General features: G+C 41.7%; 1 pseudogene; it reads left to right on the forward strand.

Moving 5' to 3' along the window:
* Nucleotides 1–24,792: 24,792 nt before the first annotated feature.
* LOC106004824 lies at nucleotides 24,793–25,482 on the forward strand (annotated as a pseudogene).
* Nucleotides 25,483–27,243: the final 1,761 nt, after the last annotated feature.

The raw sequence follows: 27,243 nt of genomic DNA on the forward strand, positions 1-27,243 counted from the left end.
TTTAGGCACCTCCTGAAAGCAGGTGGTAGCAATTAACAGAACAAAGAAGTGGTAAAGGTTCAGTTGGGGGTTGGGGGGGTGGTTTTGCTTTGTTTTGTTTTGCATTGATTTTTCTGGGAGAAAAGCAAGGCAGGGTTTGAGCCCAATTTAAAAAAAGAAATGTGATGTTAATCGCTTCACTTGCAAAGAAGAATAAATCCAAAAGAAAGGTGTGTACAATGCTATCGTTTGTTTGGTTTTTTTTTTTTTTTAATCAGAAACACCATTTTAAGTTCAGTCACATTTTTTTAATGGCGAAGAGAGCGACAATTGTTTTTCCAAGACAGTTATTCAATAATTCTTACCCTGTTTGTTGTTAGAGGGAAATCTTTGGAATGAGGAAACTGACGCTCAGAGAGGCACAAGACCTGCAGACGTTTCAACACAAAAAACGCTGCTTAGGTCTGGCGGCGGGGCCTGCCAAAGTCAAGGGCCATCTGCTACTTGACCGGCAACTGTATTTGCGCTTTTTAAAATTTTATTTATCGTAATTTCTTTTTGCCGTTCTAAAAAAAAAAAAAAAAAATGGAAGGAAGGAAGGGAGAGAGAGAGAGAGGGAGAGGAGGAAGAAGAGAGAGAGGGAGGGAGGCAGGGGGGAAGGGAAGAGGGGGAGGTGAAGGGAAGGGAAGGGAAGAAGGAAGAAGGCTCACCTTCTTGTATCCTGAGAGGTAATTTCTAATCTCAGTGGGAAAAAGCTTTATGCTCATGTATTTTGGCAAGAATAACAACATTTGCGTTACCCAAGCAGCCCCCTCCTCGAGACTACAATAAAAATCGATTGTTCAAAAAGAGACATGATTCCTGGTGGCGCCTGGGTGGTTCGGTGGGTTAAAGCCTCTGCCTTTGGCTCAGGTCATGATCTCGGAGTCCTGGGATCGAGCCCCGAGCCCCGCATTGGGCTCTCTGCTCAGCAGGAAGCCTGCTTCCTCCTCTCTTTCTGCCTGCCTCTCTGCCTGCTTGTGATCTCTCTCTGTCAAATAAATAAATAAAATCTTAAAATAAATAAATAAATGAAAATAAAAAAGAGACATGATTCCTGAGATAGTTGTCATGCTTCCATTTTTTTTTTTTTATTGCAGCAAAGGAGAAAGAAGGTTGATTTCTCAAGCCCTCACTGCACTGCTAAGGGATCTCAAGACTCAAGACTCAAGACTTTGATGATTCAAAAAATCCTGCAGTGTTGTATGAGGACAGCCATGTGTACGGAACAGGCCTGAATGTTATGGACTTTAGTAAAAAAAAAAAAAAAAAACAAACCAGAGACGTGTTGGAAGAAAAGGAGTCTTGAAATAAAGAGTCAAAGAATCCCAGGAGAGCAATGGGCCAGCTGTCCCTCAAAAGAGCCCTTTAGCTGACGGCACATCTTTTTGGACTTCTTCAGTAGACGAGTTCAATTATCTGTTAAACCTCTCCTGACCCTTTCACGGGCACCTTTTCACGCGTATCTGTTACTTACAACAAAGTGAGACAAATAACCCAAACGGGGAAACAAAACTGTATAGCAACGCTTACTATAACCAAGAACTTAGAACTTGGCCCTTAAAAATGAGTTATAAAAGTTTCGAATAACTTTGGCTATTTGTCATTTTTATGTAAGAATAAAATGTACAGAATCTGCAGAATGTTCATATGTGCAAATGGCTCAGGAAGCATATGTATAAATTCAGAGATTAAATCCCTTTGCTGTTTCACATATTTGAACTCATGTAAGTCAACAAACTTTGAAGTTACGGATTTCTAGAGCAACCAGAATTTTCCAATTCCTCCATAGTGAATACTTTATACTTTTAAAAATATATATGCAAAACCAAAGTGAGAGACATTCAACAAAATCACTGATCTGCCCTCTTCAAAATGTCAAGGTCACAACAAAGACACACTGGAGATTGTTCCAGATTGAAGGAGATTAAAGAGACTTGATGGTTGAAGCTAATGCATGATCTGGGATTTTCTTTTGGTACAAAGGAAATTATTGGGAAAATCAGCAATTTGAACAAGGCAGATTAGATAATAGCATTACATCAATGCTAATTGTACGATTTCAGTGATTGACTGTGGTTATGTTAGGGAACGTCCTTGCTTTAGGAGACATACAATGAAGTATTTCAGGGAACAGGAGCATCATATCTGCAACTTACTCTTCAAAACAGTTCAGAGAAAACTAATAAAGCGCATATACGTGTGTAAACATGCATTATACACATGAGCACACGGAATGGGGAGGCATAAAGCCAATGTAGTATAACATAAAAATCTAGAGAATCTAATTATTATAGGGCACACTTTGTACTATACTTACAAGGTCTCTGTAAATCTGAAACTACATCAGAATAAAGAGCAAATAAAAATATTTTAAAATAAAAATGTATAAGATTAATTTTTTTACTACATATATTCCTACGTGACCTTTAGCTGTACTTAATAAGAAGACTGTATTAAAAGGTCAAGACTCTACTAGGGTATTTTATCCTAAAATTACGTATGAAGGAGGACTATCTCAAAAAGGAACTATCTAGCAATAAGAAGTTAAAAAAAAAGAGAGATCATTACATTCACAACCTGATATCTGGAAAAAAGGCTTTACAATGGAGACAAGTTCCTGATAGGTTAGCAATAAATATGTTTTAACATTTGAAGTTTCCTTATTTTCAAAAGGGGAAAACATTATTACCAAAGGAAAGAATTATGCTCCCAAAATATCAATACCTTTTAAAAGAGCAAGGTTTAGGGCACCTGGGAGGCTCAGGGGGTTAAGCCGCTGCCTTGGGCACAGGTCATGATCTCGGGGTCCTGGGATCTGCTCAGCAGAGAACCTGCTTCTCTCTCTCTCTCTTTCTTTCTCTCTCTCTCCCTGCCTCTCTGTCTACTTGTGATCTCTCTCTCTCTCTCTGTCAAATAAATAAATAAATAAATCTTTAAAAATAAATAAATAGGGGCGCCTGGGTGGCTCAGTGAGTTAAGCCGCTGCCTTCAGCTCAGGTCATGATCTCAGGGTCCTGGGATCGAGTCCCACATCGGGCTCTTTGCTCTGCGGGGAGCCTGCTTCCTCCTCTCTCTCTCTCTCTCTCTCTGCCTGCCTCTCTGCCTACTTGTGATCTCTGTCTGTCAAATAAATAAAATGTCTAATAAATAAATAAATAAATAAATAAGCAAGATTTTTCCCCACCTCCTACTGTGCTAAACACAGAAGTTTGAGGATAGGAAGTAGATGGGAAGAGAAGTAACAATACCCATCACTGACAGAAGTCCCAGAGCAAAAAATGCCTTCAACTGGGTTTTACTCTTGGCTTCACTGGGACTGCTTTAACAAATGGTCAAATGGTTTTCAAGGAGCACATAAGAGTTCTTCAACCTCTTTTACAGCAGGCAGTGGATCCCTCCTTCTAACGATGAAAATCGCTCTCCATTTTATTTTAACTCTAAACCACAAAAGGGAGAAAAATATCCTGCAGATTAATTTATCTGGAACAGAGAAATCAAGTGATGGCCCTAGACAGTCTGCAAAATCCAGTGGCAAAACCAAGAGCATATGCCTCCTGGGTTATGTTTTATGTATTTAACATTAATAATTTAGTCATAAACTTAATAACATCACTTTTTAAAATGTCCCTACTTTTCAAGTTAATGTCTAAGAGAATGGGTCGGTCTTCCCACTCTCTACAACACAAGTTCTCCAGACTACAATCAGAGAACCCCATCATAAAACATGAAATAATAAGGCCACATTACCAATCCTAATTTTTTCAATTTCAGTAAAATTTCAAACCACAGTGCTTCATTTCCCAATCTAAACATTTTATTAACATGTATGTTTGCGTTTAATTTTATGAGTACAAAAACTCCTCAGTACCGAACAAAGCAAATTTAAAAATTAATCAAGTGGTAACTTGTTTTAGTCCTACCCAAGCATCTCTAAAAAAAAACCCTGTGAATTGTCATCAGTTGTCTAAATGGCAGGACATGGCTTCAATTTTTCATAGTCCCATCTAAAAAATATGAAACCATTTTTTTTTTCTAATTTGACTTCATTTTCCTTGCTCAATGAAAAACTCTACTCACATACAGTTTGAAGTCTATGGCTTAAAGCTCTCTGAGTTATATAAACCCAAAAAGGTCAGATCACTTATTTTAAAGAAGGAAGGTAGTTATTTTACCCTCCTCTGACTCAAATATGGCTAAAGTGACCCAGCTGAAGCTTTAAAATGACTCACCTACCAGTAGTCTGGGAAGTTTTAACTTTAGACAATAGAATCCATAACTTAAAATGAGACTTTTTGGCAGCATGTTCTTTTTTTTTTTTTTTAAGATTTTATTTATTAATTTGAGAGAAGAGAGAGAGAGAGAGAGCAAGAAGTGGAATGGGGGGCAGAGGGAGAGAATCTCAGGCAGACTCCCTGCTGAGCACAGAGCCTGACACAGAGCTCAGTCTCATGACCCTGAGCTGAAAGCAACAATGGGATGTTAAACCTACTGAGCCACCCAGGTGCCCCCCTTTTTAAGATTTTATTTATTTAGTAGTAGGTTCTTAAATTACCTTGATTACATGTTCTATAGCAACATATGCAACCATTTATCAAAGTTATCAAGTCTTAAACTCATAAGGTTTAAGAATTTAACAAAATTATTGTTTGATTTGGCAATACCCTCTCTAGACTTTAAAGAAAGAGGCTACAAGTGTATTAATAAATTCATTTTTAAAGTAAAGCTGTTAAGTTAAACAAATAAGGCCAGTAGTCATAAAGTAACTATACTTGTTTCCTACTCTCTGGAGCTAGTTTTCCCTACCTCCTTGAATGAAAATTAGGGCAGCTCCCATAGCTTTTCTGATACTCAGGCCACAATAGTTCCTCTGGTGACTCCAGTCTCCCAAAGACTACCAGTTCATTAATAAACTGTTCAATCCCTGATACCTGTTGAACTCTCCAACCATGCTTAATGTTTAGTTGTCTTCCCTTCTGCAGCTAGGCCTGATTCAGGCTGGACATCAACAACGGTGAAGGTAAGCAAGAGTCACCTCATCATTTACTCATCCAGCAGCATCATCCCCCCCAACTGTAACCAACTCTGTTCCAGCCACACCTTAAGCATGGGGGGTGGGGGGGAGATGGGTAGGAGTAGCCACATCATGTGAAACTGTCTTCCGGAAGACTTTCTCAACTGACTCTCCCTCTCATGGGTTCTTCCGGGGGATCTTGGGCCATAGAGGATCTCTTACTTGTCAATTCTCACATCTTGGAAAAAAGGTCTTCTTGGGCTATGAGATTACACCTACTCAGTCCCTGCCATCTGGCTATACTGTTCCAGTATCTTTTGGCCAGGCTCTCCTTACTGTTCCAGCTGGACCCTTGGGTCAGAATCTTGGCCAATCCCATACCAGTTCTACTCTCTAGTGACCCACACTGGTTCTAGAGAAACCATCAGGCATTTGATGTTCCATAAACCCTGAGTGAGGTCTGTCCCCTTCCCAGTAACCAATATGCCCCATTCTGTCAAAACAAGCAACCAATGTCAGCCCATTGAAGTATCTTTCCCTGGGCCTGAGATGACATAAACACCACTTCCTCTTCTTCCTTTGGAATTGTAGAATATTTCCTAAACTTGCCCCAAAGTTCCTCCCCCTCCCCCTCAACTCTCCTATTAGTCTCTCCAACAGCTCTTACAGACTAGAACAGCTAAGAGTTATAAAACCATTTCCCAGCAACCCTTTCACAATTCCCAAGTTGGTAGTCTGGAACTCAGGAATAGTTGGCATCTACTGTCCTGTGATCTGAGCCAGAACTGATCACATTTTTAACATCCTGTTCTTAATTCTTCTGCAATATCTGTTGAGATAATTACAATTACATTGGAACGTAACAAAGCCAGGATTGGAAAATGAGGTAGTAAGCATTCGGCTTATACTGTTTTAATACATCATTTTTAGATGCAATATTGTATGTACAAGTAAATCTAGAAGGAGGGAAAAAATATATATTACATTCTTATAACAATATTAAGGTGTTTGAGAGTTCCTTTCACAACACAAAACTCTAGTGGAACTATTAAGAGTGGTGTATCCACATGCATGACTTCTGTCTATAATTACCTCATGACCAGATGCACTGACATTCTTCCAGAGTTCTACAGGACCACTTCAGAAGGATTTGCAGACCCCAACATGGTACTGAGTAAAGAATTTCCTCCCCATGAGAAACTTGGGGAACAAGCAACACACCCTCTACCCTTTATGTGTTTTCTTTTCTCCAATGCGTCTAGAAGTAACTAAATGAGGTCTACGTAACTACAAATAAAGTTGACCCAACAATTAATTATAATAACATTGCACAATTTGGTTCTTTATAACATAAGTTAATATAAAGCTATTTGTTCCCTTCCATAAGTAACTTTATATTTGTAATATTTAGTTTCTTTCACTTCCGTTTTAATGGAAAGAGAAAACATACAATAAAGGGAGAACCTATTCTATCCAAATTATTGCATGACAATACTTATCGTTCATTTCTCTCCATCTAACAAAGCAAATTATAGGATTCTGATACTTCTGGAACAAAACAGACTTTAGGAATAATTTGTTCCAAACTAACTGTGTAAGTTTCTTATGGCTGCTGTAACAAATGATCACAAACCCTAGAGGCTTAAAACAAAGAAAACTCTTTCTTTCACAGTTCTGGAAGCTGTCCAACTGAAATGAGTATCCCTGGGCCCAAATCTCGGTGCTGGCAGGTCTCAGCTCCCTCCAGAGGCTCCGGGGCAAGTCCATACTTGCTTCTTGCAGCTTCTGGGGGCTGCCAGCCCTCTTTAGCTCATGGCTGCCTCACTGAAGTCTCTGTCTCCAGGGTCACAGTACGTCTTCCTTTTCTGGGTGAAATCCCAATCTGCCTCCTCCTCAGAAGGACACCTGTGATTACATTTAACATCATCCAGGAAAACCTCCCTTCCCAAAATCCTTAATCTAATCACATCAAGCCCTTTGTCTTCTTAAGGTAAGATTTATAGGTTCCAGGGTTTGGGATGTGATCTCTCTGGGGGCTATTAGTCAGCCTACTAACCTGCCTATTTTAGAAACAAGGAAACCCAAGACCAAGAGAAGAGATGTTGCCCCCCAAATCACACAACTAGTTAGAAGTAAAGTCAACACAGAAACATAAATTTCATGATCCCCAGGTGAGCGCAGTCCCCTTCATTACAATGGCTCTGTGATTTTTTCTATATTTGTAAAATTACAAACTACATGGGCACACATGCATTTGCTTCTCAAAATTGGCATCATAATGTATAAATTATTTGGCATAAACTTCTTTCCATGTCGATTATTATTCTTTCATTTCATTTTTAATCACTAGGTACCATTTTGTGGCAGTTAAGTCAGCAAAATACATATATCACTATTCTTAAATTCTGGGATATTTAGATTGTTTCAAGTTTTTTTGTCAATGAACTTTTTCTCTGTTCTGCAATGAATATACTTGAAAATCTTTGATATATTTGCATCTTGTATGTATTTCTGATTGATTTCTAATGACAAAATCTGAGAAACCCAATTGTAGGGGTGCCTGGGTGGCATGTTCAGTTAAGTGTCTTACTTTGGCGAAGGTCATGACCTCAGGGTCCTGGGATTGAGCCCCACATCCATCAGTCTCTACACTCAGCGGGGAGTCTGCCTGTCACTCTCCCTGCGCCCCTCCTCCGACTCCAGCACTCTCTCACTTACTCTCTCTAGTAAGTAAATAAAGTCTTTTCAAAAATGAAATACAATTGTACATGACAGAGTATGTATATTTTTGAGGTAATAAAACAAACTGCCCTCCATAAAGAACAAATGTCAGCGTGTTTATGAGTGCCCTTCCCCCAATGCTCTTGTCACCAACAAAAATTGGCATTCTTCTTAAATTTTATCTGGAAAATTAAAAATGGTATCCTACTGCTGTTTTAATTTAAAACCAACCATCCATTCGTGTTTATTACTTGATATATTGCCTACTCTCTCTCTCTTTTTCTTTTTTTGGGCCTACTTTTCTAGTGGGATTTTTATCTTTTTGATATTGATTTTCTGAGCCTGAGCACAAGGTTCGGGACTTTCTACTTCAGCTCCAAACAAACAGCTCAGATTTTCCCTGTTTCTTTATTGGGCTTCCACAAAGTGTTCCATTTTTTTCCTAAAGAGTGCCTCTCAGAAACAAAACCCTAATCAAAAGCCAGTCTACTTCTTTACAAAAGCCACTCATGGACTTTCAATTTCCTATCACCCTCATTGTCTTGCTCTCTGGTAGAACTCCATAAATGTTGGCTGAATTAAGTCACTTGCCCAAAACACAACTGGTGAATGCTAAGTGGGGACTGGAACCTAGGACTCCAGAGACCCAGCCCAGCATTATTAATGCCACTGTCACATTGCTTACAGTTCATATGACCCTAAATTTTATAAATATTTGCTGAATAATTGTGCTAATCTCCTACTCCATAGAAAAATAGATGCATGCTTCAAAAAAATATATTTTCAGTCCTATCGTCATGGTTAGTCATGGTTGGTCACCTTGGCTTTTCTTAAGACTTAGCCTTGAATTGAGGGTCCCCTAGGTAGCAGAATTTGGAGAGAAGTGGTTAAGGCAATACCTGAGAATTTCCAACTCCCAGAAGTCCTTTTACAGAGAATCCTGTTCATCATACTCTTGTTCTTTTAGTATAAAATTTTGCATCACCAGAAGTTCCTTTTTCTAATGCAAATGCTCTTGGATAGGCCAGTTCCTTTGGTCCTTAAAAACTTTGAAAATGAATCAAAACAATGCTTCCCAGTGACTGCCTAGCCTTCTCTGGAACTCTTGTTATAAAGCTCCTTCTGATTCAGCTATTCTGGAGCAGGGCCTGGCTTTCTGCGTTTTAAACAACCTCCCAACCTCCCCCTTGGGGCGGGGGGGGGGGGAGGGCATGGGATGCAGGTGTGGGAGGGCAGCGTTGGTTTTCCTGAGCTGAGTGGTCCATCTGAAATAAGCAAACACATCTCCAGAGAAGATCAAGAGGGAAGAGAATAGAGGCATAAATCTGGTGGCAATGAGGCTTCTGCATGAGCTCCAGACTCAGAAAGGCCACCCCTTGGCGGGGCGGGGCGGGGGGGGGGTACTGTAGGAGGGTCTAAAAAAAATTCTAGGAAGGGCCTGAATGTGCTTATGAGGGGCAAAAAAAGAGCACCGAAACTCTGCTTTCCTGGAAGCTGCCCCATTTGAAAATAATAATAATAGTACAAAGTTGGGTTCATCAAAGGGAATGGGTGAGTCATACAATGAGCAATCTATATGCCTAATACCCACCTGGGCCTCCAGGAGAGCCGAGTGCCCTGCTTTGTTTAATAAGACCCACTTAGCAGGCTCCCTTGACTTTCAGGTAAACACCTCGGGGGGGTGACTGAGCCATGAGCACGCTCGGGGGTCACACCCAGGCCCGTGATGGCAGCGGTAGCATCTGACCAGAGATGATCTCCATCAAGGCTGGGGGACCAGCGTGTTGGCTGAGCGACCAGCGCGTTGGCTGAGCGACCAGCGCGTTGGCTGAGCAGAGTTTCAGTGAGACCCTCACAAAGCTCCATAGGCAGTTCGCCTCCAAGTAGGCAATATTCAGCCTTCCTCCCTCTGTGGTGTTATGCAGGGGCTCAGAGCTTCATTAGCCCAGCTTAATTTTTACCAGATCCCCGCTGAGCATATACAGAAGCAATGTGTTTAATTGGCTATTTTTTTTTATATTTTGTACTTTTTCTTCTTCCCTTTTTTTTTTTTTTTTTTTTTTAAACTTACACAAATACTACTGCAGCAGGGAAATGAGTCATTGGCAAAGTCTGGAGAAGTGATGTTGGTTAGGACATTTCGAAGGCATTACGGTAATAATGTTCTTCTCTTAAAAAGAAATAAATAAAAATCAATGAACACCGTTTAAAAGAACATTCTTCTCTTTAAACCTCTCTGACTTAGAAATATATTTGGAGAGAGATTCATTAATGATGGGCATTATCTTTGTATGACAAAATAAAGAAAAACTAGCTCTAAAATATTTCCCCAACTACTGCATATGTAAAATGTATCATTCATTAATTTGCCCAATTAAGTGTAAATATAATTTCTAGACATGACAGTTACGCACGCTGTGCTTATCTTGAAAACATCTTTTCTCTTATTGAAAAAAAAAAAGGATTGTTTTTCTTCTGACTCGTCAGTCACAAGCTTGAGACAAACCCGAACTAGCCCCATCTTGAACTCTCTGAGTTTGTTGACGTCAGGTCGCATTTCCAGAATCTGCTTTGGAGACGCAGTACCCGGTCATGGAGGTGTTTCAATTAGTCAGCACTCAGCCCTCCTCTTCCCAGAAAAGCAAAATTTCCTGCTGGTGATGAGGGTATTCTACCAGGGTTTTTCTAGCTCTGATCTGCACGTCCCATGTTGAGAAGTTTTCCTCCTCTTTTTCTACCACTGGAAAGTTAATGTTATTTTAAAATGTCCCCTGTCACAGCCCAGATTCTCCCGAGGAGCATATTCCTTTCCATAGAATGGGCATTTTCGCAACTTAATATCTTACATTTGATTACCACTGGTGCATATTTAAGTGCTGTCTTGCTCATCTAGTTTATTACATATATGTATTAAAAACTAATAAAAGCAAAATAATACAAAAAAGGAGCATTTCATTTTGGCATCCTCTCTGCTACAAAACCCTGCAGATGTTTGGCTGCCTGTGATATATTTTGGAGGATGGAATTTGCAACTGTTATAATTAAGCAATACCATTAAGTCACCCGAGAGTAAATTAGAAGCTAAACTGGTGCTGTGTGCTCAGGAACCCAAGATTATGGGCTGAGATCTCTATTCAGAGGATGAAGTCAGCTCCTTTCAAACGGATTCTGAAATAAAAGGTGTTATTTCTATTCCCCACCCCCCAAATACATAAGTGTATTAAACATGTCCTTAATATTGATTTGGCATGCCAGTTATAATCTTAAATTGTAGGGGGGAAATGTTTTAGTAAATAGAGCTATTTCTATTTTGTTACTACTGTTTCAGTTGTAATGGGCAAGAGAAATGTGTAGGTCTGGATTATTTCCAGGGATCTGGCTGAGATCCATGGACTTGGTAGCAGTTTAAAAAAAAAAAAAAAGGAAAGAAAGAAAGAGAAATCAAGAGAAAGGGGAAGGAGTCCTACATCCTGTTGCAGTTAGAAATGAGAAAGGTAATGTCACTTCTCAGGTTTTCCCCGCATAATACCATCTGGAGAGAGATGATCAAATCCCAACAACCAAAAATAACAAATAGTCAGTGATGTGAATAGGACACTGATAAAAGTGTCCGCAACCTAAAATCCAATATATTTAGAAGATTAACAATTACAAACATGTTAACTAACTACCTAATAAAATTACACATATTATCTCAAACATACCACTGTACTAAAAAGTCCTCTTTGACAACAATTTAAGTTGCCCAAACTATGACATAGTGGTCGGGGCCCTTGTTACTAGCTCCTCCGAAGGTAGTGTTTAGAAGTAGCCCCTGGCTCCTCAAGCTGTGGTCATTGAAACAGCATTATGAGCACGGTCTGGGAGTTGGCCGGAAATGCAGAATCTTGGGGCCACCCAAGGCCTACTGTATCAGAACCTACGTTTTACCAAGATGCCCAGCTGACTCATTCACATATTTAAGTTTGAGAACCACATATCCAAGACCCTTGGCCTCCTGGTTCCAGAGGCACCTGGGCAGCCCGGTTCACAAAGGCTCTCAGTCCCAGGACAACTGGCATCTTTTCTCTCCCCACTTGTCAATCACTGCCTTGGCTTTTGCAGTTTGGCTGATCTCCCAAAAAACACATTCTGTTTTGGCAGCTTCCAAGAGTTCTTCACAGATATCAATGATCTAGAGGACTGAATCCCCTCTCTTGTTTCCAGAGGAGCTGCTTTCACTAGGCTCCTCACAGAAACAATGACAAGATATTGACGCTGTACGTGCTCGACTTAGTCTTTAGACAGATCTTCCTGGACCTGAACTGCTGCTGGGATGGATCCCTTTTCTCCTCATCCCTGACATATGTCTCCCCCAATCTCACAACCTGCTGCAACTTAGCAGCCTACATTCATGAAGTTTTCTGTTCTTCCAGTCTGTCTTCTCGATATTACTCTGCTTTTCTTCTTCGTCTGTCTGGAATGAACTTGGTTTTCATCCGACAGTCTTTATCCAAAAAAAAGCAACTCTTTTAGAAGGACATTTGTCCTTTATGTATCTGGCCCACTGGGAGTGTGTCCTCCAGAATAATTCTGCAGGCCTTCTTCCATGGCCTTCTCAGGCTCCCACTCTTTCACCCTATCCCAACAACGCGACAGAACACCGTTTCCCATTTTCTACGATTCTGGTGGAAGACTGCGAAGGACATCTATACATGAGGACACAGACCCTCTACTGATCTTTAAGTAAAAGAAAAAACACAAACACAAACCTAACTACACAAGGCCCATGGCGTCATATTTACTCAGATACAAAACGATTTAATTATAGCAATGTTCAGTCAATCATTATGGTAACGCGTACATTGACCAAAAGGCCGAGGCCTGCTTTGTGTTCAAGACAACCTCCGTAGATTCTCCTCCTCCCCAAAATATACTCGCTTGTCAGCTGCTTCCAAGATTATGTTCCATGTAAGACGTGCGACATAGGGTTTGCTTTTATTTCTACTTGGCGATTTCAGTATTGCTCTGCCTTCCACGATCTCTAGATCATGAATCACTTGAACAAATAATGAGCCAATAAGCTCAAATCCGAGGGAAATTTCTGCAAAGCTGTCTTTTAACTCTATTTTCACACAGAGTGAAGTGTTTCTTGTCAGAGAATAATAATCTGAGAAAACAAATTCTCGCTAGATCCACTACTTGGTTTCAAAGAGCGTATTATTTTCATATGTTGGAATAAACATTCCTTTATTCAATCCATATCTTTTCAGCGCCTACTATATGCAAGAACAAAAGAACAAAGGAACAACTCGTACAGCTAAATGATGTTTTTCTTATTTCTTCTCCAATCTAACACGAGGGCCTCCCAGCTAACTGAAAGGTCTCCATGGCTCTCCCTATTCCTAAACCCTCACGTCGGCCCTGGGAGCATCATCAATTCAGAAGAGGCCTTGAACGCTTTTCAGCTCCCCATGGAGGCACTCTCCCAAGCATCTAGAAGAGGGAGCAATTGATGGCAAATCAAACATAATTTTAGTTAATATGTTACTTAGTCATCTCAGCTTAATTTTTGTCCTCCCCCCACATGGACCATTTTTCTACACGACTTCCAATGGTAACAATTTCCCAGCCTCTTGAAACTCTATGTGCTTAGCACCGTGGGACCTAATCAGGTTTTCTGAACAGCTCCACGCTGCGCTCTCAGCACTCTGGGACAGGGGAAGACAACTCTGAAATAAATCAGGGGGAAACAGGTTTTTCCTTCCCGATTCCCAAGCAGGTAGTTGGTTCTCAATAAGTTTGCTTCAGATGGAACAGGTGGTCATAAAACCTCTGGGTCCCACTGAGAATCCCTGCCCCACCACGATGCATCCCAAGGCCCTGAGAGACTCCTGGGACAGCCGGGGACATGCACCAGACAAAGGAGGGGCGGCTCGGGAGAGCAAGTCTCCACGCTGAATGCTGGCTGCGTAAGTCAACGGCCGAGGAGAGAGATGTACGTGAGCAAACAGAACCTCACGGTGATGAAAGTGCTCCAGGTTTCTGCTACCTGCTCCGATCTGGACTGTTTCCCAGTTGCAATGTCCTTCACCTTGGAAGAATTCTTTATTCCATTTGCCTAAAATATTCCATAGTAAATTCCTCTCTTTTGTAGATGGTAACTTTTTTGTTGTTTTGTTGTTGTTGTTGTTGTTGTTGTTGTTGTTTCCAGACCCTTTCTTTCTGTTTCCCCAGAGCTTCACACAACCACTTTTAGGAGATACCATAAGAAAAAAACACCAACAGAATTATTCAGTTTCGACAAACGCTGTCCGATTCTCAGACTGCCAACAACAAGATTCAGCTATTGCTACCTAGAAAAACAAACCTTATTAATAATCATATGATGCTGCTGATACATTCCCTACTTTCTACTTTGTAAATGAGTCTGCTGTTTTCATCAGTCACCCCTCAGGGTTGGCGAGAAGAGCACTGGAGCCCCAGGTAATATTTTTTTGGCAACCCCTCCCCAAAACAACAAAGCCAGTACCCCACTGCTCATGCTTCTCCATTCCTCAGGTCGTCCCCATCTCTCTAATTGGTATTCATCCAACGCGGAACAGTAGCTATCAGTACTTGATGATTAACAGCCTTGTGAGACCTTGTGCTAGCAGCAAGAGTTGGCTCTTGTAGCCACCATTTAAAAGGGACGCTAGAATGTGAGAGTCTTGTTTCAAAGAGGTACAGATGGATGGCATTGTGTCCCCACTATCTGAACTGGTCATGGAAGCAAGAGATGTGCAGTGGAGGACGGCCACCAAAGTCCCTCTCCAACACTGCGATCCCTCTCAACGCTGCTCTATTGCTCTATACAAGGGAACTCATTGAGCTTGATCTTGACTCTACATTGCCCCAACATAAATAAATCACTTGACTGTTCCATGTTGAGATACCCCTTTGTATTTCAAAGGGCCTTATGATCTTCATTCATTTTTCCCCACACTGATCTTTGTGCAGTCCAGCCCCTCTGACCCCCAGCAACCACAGACAAGCTCGGGACTCTGGACTCCCCACATTGAGCCAACTTCATGGAGTCACGGGAAATTGGGGTCATCTGTAGGTATAGACTTACCAGGGCGTAACCCAGAGCTACATACAGAATTCAGCTTCTATTCTGAACGACCCTAAAGATCCCTAGTTACAAAGAATTTCACATGTCAAGATTATGATCCCACCATATGGGGCTCTTTGCTTTGCATTGGAGTTGGCCACGGGATTTTAAAAAGATGTTTTGGGTCTCTTGGAACTACCAAGTCTGTCTCGACTGCACCAGATTTTATAAGCCATGGAGCAAATGTAAATACTTTTGGATGCTGGTACACATTTTATAAATAATTCTGGCAGCGTTTTAATTCTCTAGGACTTCAGGGGTTTGTTATATTCCATTTTTCATTATTTGTTCATTTCCATGTGGCCTTATTTCTGCAAACATGATTTCTTGAAAAACGGAATTAGGTCCAGATTTAGCAAATACAAAAGGATGATTTGTAACATTTCTCTCATAAACTGGATCCAAGCAAAGCCAAAATGAACTCATTTATACTTAGTGAAACATAATTGTCAATTTACACATAAAAGTTGAAGGGGAAATTGATATTTTAAATTTCGCCAGTCTCTCCAGTCACTATCCTCTCAGGGTGACCAGGCCTTTCTCTCTCCGTCAGTTTTATGCCCACGATCCCAAAGGGCCTGTATACTCGACTAGGGGAAGCAATGACCAAGTGGCCCCAGTGACCAGTTCCGCTCAGTGGAACTATTTCTTCTTCAAGGGCTTCATACTCACCGCTCTGCATTGATTCTGCAGAGTGACTCAAGGAATAAAGAAATGGCTCATGTTAAGGGAAAAGTCCCGAACTGTTCACACGAGGGCTTGTGAACACGTGTCACCACGGCCTCACTCACTCACCTCTCGGATCACTCAGCTGCCCCCTTAAGGAGGATTTCCCCGACTGCCTGTTTAAAACTGCAACTCCTGCACCCCCAGACCCCCTTCCCCGCTCTCCACCTGCTCGCGCCCCAGAGCCCGTGTGCGCGCGCACACAGACACACGCCCCGCCAGGATACAGGTGCCATGGGGAAAGAGATCTCATTTTTGTCTTTTTTTGTTTACTCCTGTGTCCCTCGTTCCCAGAATAGCACGTAGCACAAGAGAAACCATCAGTAAATACTTGCTGAATCAGCGAATGCCTGCAGTCCGCAAACACGGCGCATACACACCCAGTCAGCCGCCTGCCTCGTCGGGGTAAGGTCGCGCTCCCCGAGTCACGCCGGCCCGCGACTCTGCCTTACGGGGACAGAATGCTTGAAATCCCCTTTAACCTGCTTTCATCTCTCCAAAGGTTGGAGGGAGGCGAAAAGGCATTTCCTAAACGCTCCACTTTACTACAAGGAACCAGTCAAGCCTCTAAATGACCTGTCCGTGCCATTATGTCCCCAACGGGCTCGCTCCTCCCCCGCTTCACTCTCCATTCTGAGCCCGCTCAGCCGCACAGGAGCGCTGGGATTCTTCTAGCCCGGTCCCCAGATTCAAGTGAACCAGTTTCCACGGCTCTCCCCCTCTCCTTTCCCTTCCTCCCTTCTCACTTCCCCGCCCTCGTCCTTCTGTCCCTCCTGCCCTCTTTCCTTCCCTTTCCCTCTCTTCTCTCCGGGCCAGCGGCCAGCGGGCCACATTTGCTGGGACTGAGGGCTCCTTTGGTTTGCGGGTGGCCTTCTTAGCAGCTGTCCAGCCCGTTGCCCGGGCTTATCCATTAGATGCCGGGGTTCAGGGCTCAACCTACCATTTACAACTGGTCATTCCCCAGGACTTGTCTCCAGCTCAGGTCTTGCCTCCAAATTTCACACTCTGATTTCTACTCATTCGCTTCTCTCCACTCGAGGTTTCACAGCCCCTCGGACGCCACACGCCCGGAACCCAGCTGCTCATTTCCATGTTCCCTCTCACTGAAAGGTATCCCCGGCTGCCCAGTCGACTAAATTAAAAACCTTGGACATTCCCCTCACCCTCAAAATACTTCCATGGGACAGAGGTCGCCAAACTAGAGTAGGAAGCAGAGGCTTTGGGGCAAAGCAAACCTGGGTTCAAATCTGGACTCTGTGTGACCTTGGGCAAATGATTTAAACTCTCTGAGACTTAACTTTCTTAAATATAAAATGGAGACTTCTGTCATATAATAACAATGCCTATCTTTTTTTAAAAAAAGATTTGATTTATTTATTTGAGGGACAGAGAGGTAGTGAGAGAAAGCACGAGGCAGTGGGGAAAGGGAGAAGCAGGCTCCTCGCTGAGGAGGGAGTCCTTTGTGGGACTCCATCCCAGGACCATGGGATCATGACCTAAGCGGAAGGCAGACACTTCACCAGCTGAGCCACCCAGGTGTCCAACAATGCTTATCTTTAAGAATTGTCATAGGGCTCGTTCAATCACTCTACAGAAAGCAACGTGTGTCAGGTACTATGCCAGACACCACAGTTCAACAATGAACAAATTCGGTTGCCTACTCTCTGAACCACATGCTGTAGGAGACCATGAGTTAAGTATGTAAAAACATCTTATCCTAAATCTAATAATGCCCAGAACACAGTAGGTGCTCAATAATTAGAAGCTTTCTTCATTATTATCCCAGTCACTAAGATCTGTTAAATTTACGCTATTGATATCTATCAAATCCATACCAACCTCTTCCTCCCCTTCCTCAGATCGGGCCCTTATTATCCTATGCCTGACTTATTTGTTGGAATTCCTCTCCTTCTGCCGTAGATCAAATGTCTGTTCCCTCTCCACCCCCACCCCCCGCCCAGAATTCCTATGTTGAAATGATGAGGGTGGAGTCCTCATGAATGGCCTTAGTGCCCTTATAAAAGAGACCCCAGGGGGCTCCCTCAGGCCTTCCACCATGTAAGGACACAGCAAGAAGACAGTTGTCTATGAACCAGGAAGCAAGCTCTCTCCAAATAAAAAAAAATATTCTGGCACCTTGATTTTGGCTTTCCAATCCCAGAATGATGAGAAATAAATTTGTTTATAAGACATCTAAACGATTCCATTATAGGAGCTGGAACTGAGACATCTTCTGAAAGGTTTCTTTACTACCATTCATTCAGCATTCTTTCAACAAATACATAAGCTCCTACTTTGTGCTAACCAGGTAAATAGTATTCCAGAATCTGATAACGTAACAGTAAAAAAAAAAAAAAAAATAGTCCCACCTGCTCCAAAAAAAATCCCTTCTTCGTGGAAGTTGCATGGTAGTGGGTCTTACCTCACTTTGGTTCATTCTCCCTAATGATGTCGCAAGGCTGTTCCCTGCTCTACACTCATTCTTCAGACTGGAGCTGAAATGCCACACGCTCAGGAGAGCTTTTCCTCACCTTACAGACTGGGTTGGGTGCCCAGGTCAGATGTCTTCACAGTGTCCTGCCTCTCTTCATTATGGTCCTCATTACTCTTGAAACTGCTTAAAGATGAAATTCAGACTCTTCACCGAGATATGATAGATGGCTTTTACCGCTGGTGGATCCAGCCGTCGTGTCCACACTTCCCCTGTGCCCCGTTCATCACCACAGCAGCTTTCCCTCAGTGCAGGGTAGGCTCTCCGTTCTCTGGGCCTTTGCTCAGAACAGGAGCCAGCACTGCCTGATGTAGGTCAAACATGGTACCAGGCACTTTTAATATACTATCTCATTTAGTCTTCAAAACAACCTGTCTAGTCAGAAATTTAAAAAAAAAAAAAAAAAAGATTTTATTTATTTGAGAGACAGAAAGAGCACAAGCTGGTCGAGGAGCAGAAGGAGAGAGAGAAACAGACTCACTGCTGAAAAGGGAACCTGATACGAGACACAATCTCAGGACCCTGGGATCATGACCTGAGCTAAAGACAGACACCCAACCGAATGAGGCACCCAGTTGCCCAATATTTTTGTTTTCATGCCATGGGACAGAGACCCTGGCAGAAAGCAGCTTATACCTAAAGGAGATCTGATTCGTAATAGAAAAGAGAAGTAAAGGTGGTGGCAGGCTTGGCCTCACGAAGGTAACAGCAAGAACCTTGAGACCCACTTTTCCTTTTCCTACTTCCTACCCCTGTTTTCCTTATATTTGCATTTCTGTGGGATTTGGGTGGCTATAGAAGTTCTAACCCTACAGAATTCTAGGTTCAAGGCTTCCCAGAAAAAGAGAGAATGCAAACAAAAGTCTCAAAATTGAATCTTACCGGCTGTCATGTGTCTCATAGATGAACCACTGCCATCGGGAAGATGCGAGGCATTGAGTGGCCCAGGCCCAAGACATACATATGTCTCTCCTGGAAGCCAGAGTGAGCTCTGCCCTACAAGGCTCAACCGAAGATGAGAGAAGGGTGGTTTCTCCAAAGCAAAATTCGCATACATTAATAATAAGAAAGAGAGATGAAGGAATAACTAACAAAAATAACTAATGTCCAATATGTAATCTGATCATAAATAATGCCCCCCCTTACAGTTCTGGCAACTAAGACTCACAGAAGTTAAGGCATCTGGCAAAGATCACAGAAGCCAGCTCTCTCCGGTATGACCAGTGCTTCCTAACACCTCTCTGCTCCGTTTGTCTAGAAGGTTCTTAACCTATTTCCTCAGCTGTCTGGCTCCAAAATGTGCTTTGAAATTCAGTTCAAGTGTGACTCTCTTTTGGAAACCTTCTCTCCTGCCCATGCTGATAAGCTGATACTCCACTGGTCAATCTCCCTACTGCCATAACTTTTTCTCTCTTCCTCCATAAGTCTTGACTGCTCATTTGTCTTCAACAGAAAAATTTGGGAGCACAGTCAGTTAACTCTTCATCTCAGCTCAGGTCTTTAGCTCAGGATCTTGATCCCAGGGTCATGAGTTCAAGTCCTGCCTTGGGCTCCATGCTAGGTGTGGAGCCTACTTTAAAAATAAAGCAAAAAATGTAACTTATTCATCTGTAGACCCTAGTGCCTCACTAATTTTGTTGAGTAAACTGAGCTAACATGGTGCTTTAATGTCACAAAACCATATGAGACAGATTATCTGCTCCATTCTATACATGGGAAAACCTGTGGCGTAGAGGACTGATGTGTATCTCCTCTGTTCATAGTATCTTGAGTGAGCCAGAGTGGGAACTAGGTCACCATGGGCTGGTGCTAACACTGGATTTCTCCGGTAAAAGAGACTAAGAGTGAAGTGAGTTTGAATCCAGGTTTTAAAGAATGCTGGGAGTTAAGAGAGGAGCAAGACAGAAAAACAGGATGCTTGGAAGCATGGGGACACAAGCCAAGCAAGGAGGAGTCTAAACAAGTCCCACAAAACAGAAGAGCTGTCCGCATATCCAAGATTTACATTTACAGGCTGGTGGGTGGAATTGGTCTGAAAATGTTGCAGCCAGGACTCCAAGCTGAGACCCTCTCCCACTAAGTCAAATGCTGTTAACGTTGTTTTTTATGGTATAAAGCTCTTGGTCTCCATAATCCATTGGGTTGCAGATGTCATTCCATCCAACATTTAATAATTTCCCTTGTGTAGCTCAAATTTGGAAGGTGATTAGGAATCAGGAATGTGTACTGAAATAATTTACCTCCATTTTTATGTTAGTAGGAAAAGGACAAGGGAAGAAGAAAAGAATTGGGAGGTCTATGGTTTCAAATACCATGGCTAACAGGGGCACCTCGAGTCAAGGCCATCCACTGCTGCCTAGTCTTGCCAGGGACAGAGCCTCCTCGATCTGAAAGGGCAGCTGAAGACCTAGCTGCTCAGGTCAGGAGCAGTGTGCTTTCCAAGAAGGCACTGATGCAATGGGCAAGAAAACTGCCTTCTAGGAAGGGGAAACTCTGGAGAGAAATGACCCCATGTCTCCTGAGAGAAGGTAAAAATGATTCAGGAGAGGTAAACATGAGTAAATGGGACACAATAACAATATTTGGGTCTACTAATAATGTGACTTAGAGGACGTTTTTTATGATTCTTGTTTTGGGAGAACTATTTTAAAATCCTTCACTGGCCAAGGCAGATCTGGTACTGTTAGCTGGACCGATTAATTTTACATCTGTTCTAACGTAAATAGCCAACAGGCATATTATTTCCACATTCCTAAAGGTTGGTGAATAGCAGTGGAATTAATTCTTGAGTACATATGAGAACATGCTTTCCTCCTATTTATATCCCACCATGGTTGTTTTCTCCTTAGAGATGACACATAAGCAAGAGTTTCTATTCACCATCCCCGATTTCTTACTAAGGCAACTGGATCCCTTCAAAAATTGGAACTAAAAGGTTTTAGGGGCGCCTGGGTGGCTCAGTGGGTTAAGCTGCTGCCTTCGGCTCAGGTCATGATCTCAGGGTCCTGGGATCAAGTCCCGCATCGGGCTCTCTGCTCAGCGGGGAGTCCGCTTCCTCCTCTCTCTCTCTCTGCCTGCCTCATAGCCTACCTGTGATCTCTGTCTGTCAGATAAATAAAATCTTTAAAAAAAAATAAATAAATAAAAATAAAAAATAAAAAACAAAAGGTTTTAGAGTTTCTAGTATTATGAATGCTACAAAAACTGTGAAATTCATCAAAACTGTGATCCTGGATTTGATTTAGATAAGCTCCTAATAAGAACTATAACAAAGTATTTGTTAACATTTGGTTTTCCTCGTGTGGTTTACTTCTGAGAGTAGGTTTTCCATCCAAATCTAACCCAACAGGGGGAAGAGGAGATAGTGTTCAATTCTACAGTACAGTAACTAATGAAATGTAATACTTAACATATATATATATGTATGCATGTACATACATATATGCATGTACATACATATACATGTGTACATATGTGCATATACATGTGTACGTATTGTATACATGTGTGTACATATATGTATATACATGTGCACATATATGTTGAGTGTTACATTTCATTAATTACTGTACTGTAGAATTGAACACTATTCAAATAGAAAGCACAGAAAAATATCACTGGAATCTTAGGCCTTCAGAGAATATAAAAATGAATTAATAATGGCCCTTGCCCCCTGGAAGTTTACAATCTAGCAAGAGGAGAAAACAGTAGGCTTACATTAGAGAGCTTCAAAGAAAATGCAGTGTGGATTCAAAGGAAAAGGATGGGTTGAGTGAGAGATAGGGACTGTTGCATTTGAGGTTCCTGAAACATGTTGGCAGGCATATATCAAGGCAATGAGGAGGAATAGAAATTCGTGGAGTGGCAGACATCTCAGAGGATAGGAAAGCGTGGATATTCCCACCCCATTGCCCTTGGTTCTGAACACTGATCTGTAAGGAACTGCATGACTTCTCTTTTTCTGAAAAAACCAAATTGATTATTAATACTGCACCACCGATTTTTAAAATTTTGTTCTGTTTTAATCATCAGGGCTGTTGATCACCAATCAGTAAGCAAATTCTTGATGTTTATCTGGGCATAACAATCAAAAGAATCTGAATAAATCAAGCTAATTTAATGGCTAATGTGAATATGCCAGATCTTCTATTCATGATTCATTTTTAATTTGCCAGTTGACCCCAAAGTTGCAGTCTTTGACAATAAATAGACAATGTGTAAGGAGACCTCAAAATCAGAACTTGCCCCTCAGTCCATGCAACCATGGACTCAACATAAGACCACTGCCTCAACTTCCTCAACAGATGATCAGCAACCACCCCCTTGAGAATTATCTGGAGTGACTATTTATGAAGTTACATCACTCAACGTTCCTCTTTCCTCTCCTACTAATATATCTTTCCTTTGGAAATGTGCAGAGAAAAAGCAAGCATAATATAATACACATGATAATAATCCAGCAGAACTAACTATAACCAAGGAAAGGAATTTAATGTAGTATAAGAGACAGAAGGACTTTACACTTGAACTCAGACATGCTCAAGTGATAACCTTCTCTAACTCTTCATGTTGCCCTGCCTGTAAAATGGGGCTAATTCAACTCACCTAAATAACCCACAGACATGATGGGAAGATTAATTATTCAGGTTTTACTGAGTGCTTTCAATATGAAAAGCACGATGTATCACGAACAGAGGGCTGCGACTTCAGACTTCAGGGGAGACAATAAACAGCAGGCACAGATGAACTTTTAAAAAACAAAGGCCCTATTCTCATGTAAATACTCAATAATAAAAGCTATGGAAAGAAAGCCACAGGAAATATAAAATATAAACAGAATATTTTCCATGAGGAGTCAGCAGATTTTATCAAGTTAATAAATTATTACAATAGAGTATATAAAATCAAACTCATGCAGAATCAGACCAGAGAATATAACGTGTGGCTGCTGGGATTATCTGGTAGGAAAGATCTCATTGATTTTTGTAGAGCATTGGATCTGGGAGATTTTTAAATTAGGCAAGGATGATGACCCAGTTTGGGTGGGAAAAGCTTAGAGGTTCCCAAGGAAGAATACAGCCCAAGAAGAAATCTCTAGAGGTAGTTATTTTTAACTTTTCAGACCTGCTTGACATGAAGAGAATTCTGAACACTGAATGCAAAAAGTAAACATTTTAAGAACTTTGGTATCACTTCTCATTGTTATGATCCTAGCAAATAATTTAAAAGAACAGGCAAAGTTTATTTACAATTAAGTAGGGATTTGAGGAAAATAAAACTGAGCTTTATATTTACCAGTATATGAGGAAACAAAGTTGGGTGAATTTTCTCTTGGACTGTGACTCGACTAAGAAATCCTTGTACAAAATAAAGATCATAAGCATCAAATACAAGACATATTAGAAGTAAGTGTACCAAACTTAAAAATCAGTGGAAACATTATAGGAGCACTAGGAACATTTTTTTTTAAATTTTAATGCCAGTTAGCTATTGCCAAAGCAATGGTGCATAACTACAACCATAAAAACTAGCGACATACAACAATAAGCATTCATTCTAACGTTCTTTTGAATCATGTGGTATTGTTCCACTTCACAAATGACTCTGAGTCTGCTCCTCATGTCTCTCATCCTCCTTGAGCCAGCCAGCTTATGCTCACCTCATGCTTCTAGACTCACAACTAAAAACTTCCATTCCATTAGCCAATGCAAGAGATGCGGACCAGCTCAAAGTCAAGGAGTGGGGAGGTGCCCCCCACCCATGTCATGAGGATCCAGCAAGAATGTGAATGCCAGGAAGGGTGAAGAATGAGCCCAAGAATCCCAACCACAGTTTGTTCCCAAATTACATATATTTAAAAAAAAAAAAAAAAAACCCTCTGGAAAAATGGCTAAGAGACAGAAATCAAGACGGACCTGAGATACAGAAACAAAAGCTTTTAACAAAACCTTTGTTATAATAATGATGTTTAATTTCCTTTCCATCTATGTGTATATTTTCATACTTTGCATATACATATTATATTATGCATATGATAATCTTAATGGCTGACAATCTATTCTTGCTGGTAAAATCATCTAAGAAATTTTTCTTTTTAAAGAATTTTTAAATGGCCCTATAACATGGAGGGCTTAGCTCCTTTGGAAAACATTCCCCACAGTGAAAATTTTTGACTCATTTCTGCATGACAAGTAAACTCTCAAAAGGCGTTCTCCCGAGGGACCATCTCCAACCATAGACGTGAATTCCATTTCCATGAATTTGGGTAGAGCTTCAAACTCACGAAGAGTGAAGGCAGCAGCCCCACGATTTCTATACCATCTTCGTCATCTCGATAAAATTTGTAACAGAATCTCAGGAAAGGTAACTACTAAATATACTTTTGAATTCAACTACCCAGAGAATATTCTCTATCCGCAGTATCAACCGTCCTGGTGTGAGTTTCTCTTTCACCACCATGATTATTACTTTAAAAAGCTTCTTAAAACCTAACTTGAACCAACAGTGCGCCTGGTGGTGCCGCGGTTCTCTTATTTCAACAGTGTTTGGACAGAACAGACCCAGGGACGCCTCTTCTACCAGCCTCCAACCACCCTCCAACCTTTTTTCCAGTCGCAACCCTCAGAATCATCTTCTTGGAAAACAGCCAACACCCTATTTTGAGCTCAGCTCCTGATTTACAGATCAACCATGAGCCCCCAGATCCGTCAGAACTATCCCACCTAAGTGGGGGCCGCGGGCCTCTGCGGGGTCAGCGTGCCTCTGCGGGCCTCCGACACCTACCTCTCTCTGGGCTTCTACTGCAACCCCAGCCACTTGGCTCCGGAGGCCAAGGCCACCTCCGCGAGCCGGCCGAGAAGCAGGAGGGCGCCGAGCATCTCTTGAAAATGCCGAGCCAGCCGGTCGGCAGCGCCCTCTTCCAAGAGGTGTAGAAGCTGTCCCAAGATGAGCGTGTAAAACACCGGACGCTGTGCAAGCCACGCTGGCTCTGGACAAGAACCTGAACCAGGCGCGTGTGCATCTGCACGCCCTGGGTTCTGCCTGCGTGCACACGCACCTCTCCACCCCCCCACCCCCACCGCCTTACCCCCGGGACTGCCAGGACAGCCACTTCCTGGATGAGGAGGTGAAACTTATCCAGGACCTGGGTGACCACCTGACTCACTTCTGCAGGCTGGCCATCCCCAGGCTGGGCTGCACGAGGAGCTCTTGGAAAGGCTTACCCTCAAGCACGTCTACGACCCACGAGCCCCGAAGCCTTTGAGGGGCCCCTCTGCCATCCCCTTGGTGCTCGGGCTTGTGCCTGAGCCTCTCCCTGCAGCCACTACGCAGCTTTTTAACCACCCTGGAAACAATGCTTTTTGCAGCAAAAATCAATAAAAATATGTGTAAACACACACACACACATATATATACCTATACATATACATTTAAATTTTACACATAGGCAAAACTTGAACCAATCAGATAGAAATACTGATAATGTTCTGTGTTGGTAAAGAATTAAGCAGTATTGGGGCACCTGGATAGCTGAGTGGGTTAAGTGTCTGCCTTCAGCTCAGGTCATAATCCTAGGTTCCTGGAATAGAGCCCTACATCAGGGTCCCTGCTGTGCTGGGAGCCTCCTTCTCCCTCTCCCTCTGCCTGGTGCTCCCCCTGCTTATTCTCTCTCTCTCTCTGTCTAATTAATTAGAATTAAAGAGTATTTACACTGTTTACTGGGAAGTAAATTTAGACAAATTTTTGGAAAGCTGTCCATGTGTATCAGAGAGTTAACTGATCTGTGAGACTGTCATACCCTTTGATCCCATAAGCCCTCTTCTAGGAATTTATCTAAAGTAACTAAGTACAAAAAGGAGTATACATAAAATGTTCATTGTTCTGGTATTTATAATAATAAAAAAGTAGAATCTATTTAGATTCTCATTAATGGAAAATTTGTTCAATACCATGGAATATAGTTAACTATGAAAAAGAACTATGATCATGTAAAAACACCCAAGATATATTACTGACAGAAAGGCATTACATTAAAGACCAGAATATTGTGTATAATATGTAATATATTTGTGTGTGTGTATATATATATATACACATATATATCTGTATATAAATATATACAGATATATATATATATATGGTAACTCCATATGTGCTTCTATATGTAAAAAGAGCTATATACTAACTAAACTGTTAACAATGATTATCTCTGGGAAGAAAGGGTTTTCTGGTAGAATGAAGACATGGTTACTTTTGTTTTTCCTTCTTACATTCCTACAATTTTTGATTTATAAAGAATATGTATTACTTTCACTTTCTTTAACAAACAATACCTTTCAAGTATTTTCACTTTCTCTGTTCTCAAAAATTCTTTTCAACTGTTTTCACTTTGTCCTCAATACCACCTATACACAATAAAACTCCACCAAAATCCTATGTATGCAGAAGCCGAAACATACATTGATTAATATGTGTTATTATAAAGTTAATGGAAGTTTGGATGAGCCTGTAGAGTTAGCTACCTGTGGTCCTGGGGCAGGTGCTGGATCCAAACATGGTTTGACTTTGCCTGTCAGTTGCAATGTCTACTCTGATTTAAATATCAATAAGGTCAACTCTGGGCTCATAACTGGCTGAGATTTCAAAGGCGGTGCCAACAACCCAGTTATCACCTTGTTAATTGGTACCCATTTCCAGCTGTGGAAGTAAGTATGAGAGACTACTGAGATGTGGCAACACACTCTTTGCCTCCCAGCTTCCAAAGATGGGCTTAGATGCTACTCTCCTAGCCAGGCCTCTATCCAAGCCACTGCCATCCTCTTACCCCCAGTATAAGAACCTTAGCCTGTCCCTATTTGAGAACGGGGCTGAGTAAGAACAAGAGCCAATGCCAACCACTCTATCTGATTTTACTTATTGTGGGTGCCTTGTTGCAGGCTTTACTATATATACTTTTAAGTTATCAGTCTCTACCAGATTGCTTTCGTGCATTTTTTTCCATGCCTTGTCTACATCATTCCCTTCCACATTCCCCCAGAGAGATTTTTTTTCCTCCACTGGCCCTTCAAGAGGCAGTTCAAATGCAGGCCGTTTATGTGAAGCCGTAGAAATTCCTGTCCTCATCTCAGAAATTGCTTCTCT

Source organism: Mustela putorius, unplaced genomic scaffold (genome assembly GCF_011764305.1).
Source record: "Mustela putorius furo isolate JIRA1106 unplaced genomic scaffold, ASM1176430v1.1 tig00003858_pilon_pilon_pilon, whole genome shotgun sequence".
In the NCBI taxonomy this organism is placed as follows: domain Eukaryota; kingdom Metazoa; phylum Chordata; class Mammalia; order Carnivora; family Mustelidae; genus Mustela; species Mustela putorius.